This window comes from Nannobrachium achirus, assembly GCF_963921795.1.
Source record: "Nannobrachium achirus genome assembly, chromosome: 8".
Taxonomy (NCBI): domain Eukaryota; kingdom Metazoa; phylum Chordata; class Actinopteri; order Myctophiformes; family Myctophidae; genus Nannobrachium; species Nannobrachium achirus.
This window is the reverse complement of record NC_137817.1, coordinates 38,600,389-38,607,038: the sequence shown is the minus strand read 5'-3', so window position 1 is coordinate 38,607,038 and position 6,650 is coordinate 38,600,389.

The following is a 6,650-nucleotide window of genomic DNA, read 5'->3' as shown; positions in this document are numbered from 1 at the left end:
GTGGCGAGTGCCGTGCCCTGTACCAAGCCCTGCCTCTGCCTTTTGTTTGACATGGGTGAGTGCAGCAGACACCACTACACCGGGCCTCCTTCATACAACACTGTGGCCTTATGGAGAAACAGGCTTCTGTCTAGTCAAAATGGTGCCAGCTCTCCATTCTGAAAGGGAGCAACAAGCTGAGCCTTCTTGCTAGTTGTTCCTTGTGGTCAACCCCGGACTGCTCTCGTGCACTGAGAACCACGCAGCATTTCCTTGTCGTCGACGTGAAGAGAGGGCACTAGCCCCCTCCTTCCACCCGTCCTCGAGCCTCGCACTGATATTCCCCAGTATAGCTGTCCAAGGACTTAACGGGGGGGGGGGGGGACCAGAATCCACGTGTTTTATTGGAACACTACAGGCCATGACACTCAACCTGGCTGGAACACTACACAACTTCTTTTGAGTTGATCTTGTTATAAGCGTGCTACACTGAAATGAACGCCCAACGAATCTACATAAATCCGCTCTGTGTGTCTCCAATATGCATGTTAAACCCGCCCATGAGTGACTGTCCCGCAGTATTCACTGTGTCGAGGCCTAGCGTCTTCTAGAACCTTGTGTGTCAACGCTAGCAGGTATTTCTGTTGCGCTCTGCTACTCCGCATTCTGTTCACATTCAAAGTCGAGGGATAAGGAACCAAGTATGTCCTCGGAGACGAGGAGTCCGTTATGGGGTGACAGTCTTTGTCGTTTTGTGTACATTGCGATGATTGAGGTCCATATCATCTTCAAAAGGGACAGCCCCTTTGTTAGTCAGTGGTGTATTACAGTACAGAGCAGATAAGCATAAAGAACCAGTTATACTACAGGAAGCCTTTCAAAACCTAGCTTGTTTTGTTTTGAGTTTTGCTTTGGAATTTGGTTTTCACACTTTTTGAACAGAGTGTACATAATGAGATTTATTATTTTTGGACACATTGAATGATGATCATGCGTAGTGTGATGTATTGGAAGCACTGATTTCAAACTTCCCCAGTTTTGGACTGCTGTTATGACGGTGTTAGTTTCACTCTAAATCTAATGAAGGGTCCCTTTCTACGTCGTAACTGTAATTCTAAAAGAGGGAGTTGTTTTGGGACGACTGAGCTGTTTGCTCAACATCTGTCATATTTTTATGAAGTCTTTTTGTTTTTTTCAATGGTTCTACCCCATAGATGAGATAATCCTTCACTAGCAATAAGGCAGCTTTATTTTGACTTAGATTAACTGGGTGCAAACAAAAAAAAAAACGGTTTCAATTTATTTTTGTTTTAATACTGTTCGACTAAGGGACTGGCAGCTTTAGAAAGTTCAAGTACACACCTTTTGTCAACATAACACAGATGAGTTGCACTTTCTCAAACGTTTACTCTTATAAATAATTAACTTAAGTAATCTTTCGAGATCATTTGGCTCTTTCTTTCGATGAATTGAAGGAGAGTGTCTGCGATCCTTCCTCCCTCTGTTCTATAAGCTTCAGGGGCAGAGGAAGAATCCCAGGAAATGTTCTTGGCATGTCTGTCCTTAATGAACTTAGGACCTCTAGTCTAGGAGACTGACATACCTCATCAAAGTTCCTCATTCAAGAGATGTTTTGGTGTTTGCAAGACACCCTCACAACGGTTCGTAGAGGAATTGGAACGTTTCGTATTTCCATGTCAACTACTGTTGTGTTCTGCTTCCATCTCGACTACATCCCCTCTTCCCTTCCCCAGTCACGATTAAATTAATTAAGCCCCGCTTGATCAAACTAGAACTGTTGACTTTGTGCAGATCTGTGTAAATAAGATATTTCACTGTACTTTTGTATAACACTGGAGAGAGATATGGAAACTAAAGGGAACATTATTCGTTTTTCTTTTTTTTTTTCTTTTTTTTTGATCATCCCGCCTCTTCTGGATCCAAAAGGCTGAATTATACTCTATATTATGATGGTGTTGCTTGCCAACGAGCTGGTTTTGAAAATCAGTCTTTGTTTGCAAGGGACACAGTCGTGCCATGCAGTATAAATGAAGCTAAAGCCGCGCAATGTTCTGTCTGTAGGACCTGGTGTGAAGTGTTTGCCTAGCTAGACATTAATCATTTGATTATTTAAATGAGTGTTAAAGCAATCCTGCCCACAAGCATTGACTATGTACCGGTCAGGCTCATCAAAAGGTTTGATTCATGGTTGTACAGATCTATTGGAAAAAAATAAATAAAATAAAGTTATTAAAAATTCTTATGGTATGGTTTTGTGTCACATTTTCATAAAGGGTGGGGGGTTGGTGTTAACCAGGAAGTGTAGGAATGGAAGAATAACGGTGCGCCTGACCAATCAAATATTTGTTGTGGTGGTTATGTTTTTGTTAGGCATTGGTTTGGTGTGACTTGATTGTTTTTAAGGTTGGGCGCTGTTTGTACTAAAGGTTTAGACATGGGTTTGGTAACCAGCTCTGTGTGTAGTTAGTGTCTGCCCTGAGATTGGGAGGCCGGGGTTCAATCCCTTGGTCAGGTCATACCAACCAAATAACTTCCTGCTTGGCACTCAGACAGCATTCATGTGCAGCCGCCTCACACTTCAGAAACGAGAGATGGACTCCTGCCCTATGGGCCACATCAGTGGTGTCAGTTCAGCAAAAGCTAGGGTATGGCAAAGATGGGAGTCCTCATGGAAAAGAGGCATTACATTTTGTATAACACGGTTCTATTGTGAAAATAGCAGATCTACATGCTCACAACGCCTCGCAGCGCGAGGCGTTGTGAGCATGTAGATCTGCTATTTTCACAATGTGTGAAACAAACTAGTTTTCTTTTTCTTTTAGTTTTTTACACAGGTTTCTACGGTTTCTTGGGCTGGATATGGCAGCCTGGAATGGTTGTTCAAGTGCAGCTAAACTTGGCAAGTTAGTAATGCATTGCACCTGTGCAGCTGACCTGCGGAACCTGGGAATATACCATTCTGTCAAGATGGGGAGAATACAAGTGTGGAGAATATAATTATAATACCTTGTTAAAGTGACCATTTTGTTAAATTTTGCATTTGTAGTTATTTTAATGTAATTTAACAACATAATAAGCAGAACAGATAGACAAAGAGACATTCATGGATTTATATTTAAAAGTAACTTTTATTTCCCCTCCTGGACCCAGGGTATGGCAGCTGCATACCCCTGCCATACCCAATTGACGCTCCTGGGCCACATAGCTTGGGCTACTCACTTACCTAGGGTTGGGTGCTTTGGTAATTGGTAGGTCAAGTTTAGACTTGGATTTGGTGTGTGGGGTATGCAAGGTTATGGGACTTTCTGCATGTGTGAGTCACTAGACTTCTATCACCTCTAGAGGGCAGTACGTTCCTGCATGTTGAGTCCCAGATTTAACATTACACCACCCAAGGACATTGGAATATTTTATGTCAGTCCTTATCTATCTAATATGCACAGAAGTAGGGTTGCAGTATTAAAACATGAGCAAGTCAATGGCATGTTTCATCATGCTGGCTTTCAGTCTATGTAACTGTATGATATTACTGAGATTGGTTGTAATTATGTAAATATTCCACCGAACCTGCATTAAATGGGAGAACTGACTAGTAGTCCTGCTGCGGGAAGGGAATGTTAATACTGTATACCAGGGGTCTTCAACGTTTTCAGGCCAAGGACCCCTTAGTTGAGAGAGAGAGAGATGAAGCAGGGACCCCCATAATTTTCATTGTTTGACGGCACAATCATCAGTGTATTTTTGATTCATGTCAATTTGTGTTTTCAGATATTTAACTTGAACTATGAATACTTAAAGGAGTAGTTCACCCCCAAAATGATTTTTTTTCCTATTGATTAGTCACGCCATGGAGACTAGAGTTCAATAATATTTTTTGTTTTTTGTCGCATTCCTAAGACAAAAATTTGATAACAATAAATGTACCCCGATTCGTTCCGGATGGTGACCTGTTTCGAAACGGGTCACCATCCGGAATCAATGGGGTTAAATTTACTCAAATCAAATTTTTGTCTTAGGAATGTGACAAAAACCAAAAAATATTATTGAACTCTACTCTCCATGGCATGAGTAATCAATAGAAAAAAAGTCATTTTGGGGGTGAACTACTCCTTTAAACTGGGGGCACGGTTAGCACTTCTCCTCACAGCTAGAAGGTCCTGGGTTCGAATTCCCGCCGGGGGACGCTGTGGGGCGTGTTCCCTCCTCCGCGTCATCAGCGCCCACACTCTAGGTGGGGTTGGCGATAGGGCCTTTCTGTGGGGATTTTGCATGTACTTCCTGTGTCTCCTAGTGTAGATACCCTCACAAAACATGCAGTAATCCTGGTCTCTATAATACCTCCCCCTGGCCAGCCGGGGCGCCTGATGGAGGGGAAAGGAACTGGTTGGAATAACATGTTCCTTCCACTCGCTACGTCCAAACCGGGGAAATCCCCACTGTCAGGTGAAAAGAAGCAACTTGGACTACTCATGCATAGAAGGAAGCATGAGGTCAGTCCGTTGTCTCCCCAGGCACGGCAGAGGGAGAGCAGAGCCCAGGATTAAATAGGCAATTGGCACTGGGTGAAAATGCGTTACAGAATCATTATAAAAAGAGAATACTTAATAGAGAATACCAATCTACAAGCTCACAACACCTTGCAGTGCAATGTGTTGTGAGCATGTAGATCTGCTATTTTTGGCTAAAGTTCTCAGAATATGGACGCTAGGATTCAAGTGGTTAATATAAAAGTTTTTATCACACAAAGATTTGGAGGACCCCCTGTAGTAACTATGAGGACCCCCTTTTGAAGACCCTTGCTGTATACAAAATGAACACATACACGCATGTATAATAGACCTATACAGTGTAGTAGGCCTATATATACATTTAGCTGGTGACTGACATGTCAGTTTTGTAATGAAACCTTTACAAATTACAATCCCGCATTCATGATCGTGCCGCTGATGGTTCTTATTGTAGGCCTATGAGACACACTACTAGTTCTGTCTAAAAGCACCAGCAGCTCATGTGCCCACCGGCGTGCTTCAGTGTGAGGCTGTATAATGGAGATAGCAGGACCCCAACATACAGGGCCCGGTACATTTCTGAACAACCTCCCCTTCTTCAAGCTTCTACCGAGGTGGAAGCAAGCGAGGACCCTTCCATTTAAGATTCATGAATTAAAGAGCGGCACTCCCTTTGACTTGGGCTGCCTGTGAACTTTTTTCTCTTCTATTATAGGGGAGCAGTGAGGTGGTGCAGTCTGACTGGTTAAGTACAGCAGTCCAGCCAGGCTGAATAAGTGATTGATTCACTGCTCTGAGGGGGTGAGAGTGGTGCAGAATTGAAAAGCAGCAGTGACTGACACTTAATATAATTCAGTTCTCACTGACAGGAGTCCAAAAAAAGTAGAAATACACATTTGACACCTGCTATAGCCTAGTACAGTAGTTGCAGTCCACATGATCATAATATATATATTTTTTGAGCGGTGCTAACCGCTCCTATAGACCGCTTTTTTACCAAAACTATGATGTCACAAATGATGATGACATGAGTTCGCTAGACCAATGAAACACTTCGATTCTGTTGATCTGTCCATGATGTCATAGTCACAGAGGCACTCGATTGGTTCACCCTGATTTAGAACGCGTTTAGGCCGCGTAAAATACGTCATAACGTGTTTAGGCCGCGTAAAATACGTCATAAAAAATTATTGAGCGGTGCTAACCTTGAATTTCAAAATTATATTAGATGAATATCACTTATAAGCGATAAAATAACCACACTTTTAGACAGACTGTGGAAAATCTTACAGGTTATAAATGATAGGCAGGTAATGCAAGTTTAAACTAGACCAGGTCAACCTGGTTGTGCCAGACCCCCTGTCTGTCATCATCATTTATGACATCATGCCTTTTGTAGGCATGTCATCATCATGTCATCATCATATATACCCTTTATATAGAAAACCCGGACAGACAGACCGACATTTGCTTATGTAGGCCTACCCATTTCATGGGTCTGGCAAATACAAATGAACAGACTTTGAAAAACTAAAATATTCATCTTCTGGCCTCTTCTCGCCTCTCTGGAGGCCTCTCTGGAGGTAAATAAGGTCACTTATCATTACACTATGACACTCTTACAAGCTACAATCCGTAGCTTGGTCAACTAACTGATGAGAAATGACAATAAAGACTTACCGTATTTTCCGGACTTACTATAAGGCGCACTTAAAAGCCTTTAATTTTCTCAAAAAACTACAGTGCGCCTTATAGTCCAGTGCGCCTTATATATGGATCATTCATTGACATTGACATTCCCTTTAGCACAGCTCCATCTGTTGGATGCATAACGCAACGGTAGCGTCTATTATGTGCGCCTTATAGTCAGGTGCGCCTTATATATGAAAACAGTTTGAAAATAGACCATTCATTGACAGTGCGCCTTATAGTCAGGTGCGCCTTATAGTCCAGAAAATACTGTATATAGTCTGAGCAGACCTCTAGACTGACATCATACACAACAAAAAGAATATTGCCATGCATGCCTATCAACACTGATTTGCGCAGGAATTAGTTTGCACCGCTCACTTCGCACGGGTGCGATTTTTTTATTTATTTATTTTGTATGGAAATTGGGCTATACTGTAGTATCAAACATAT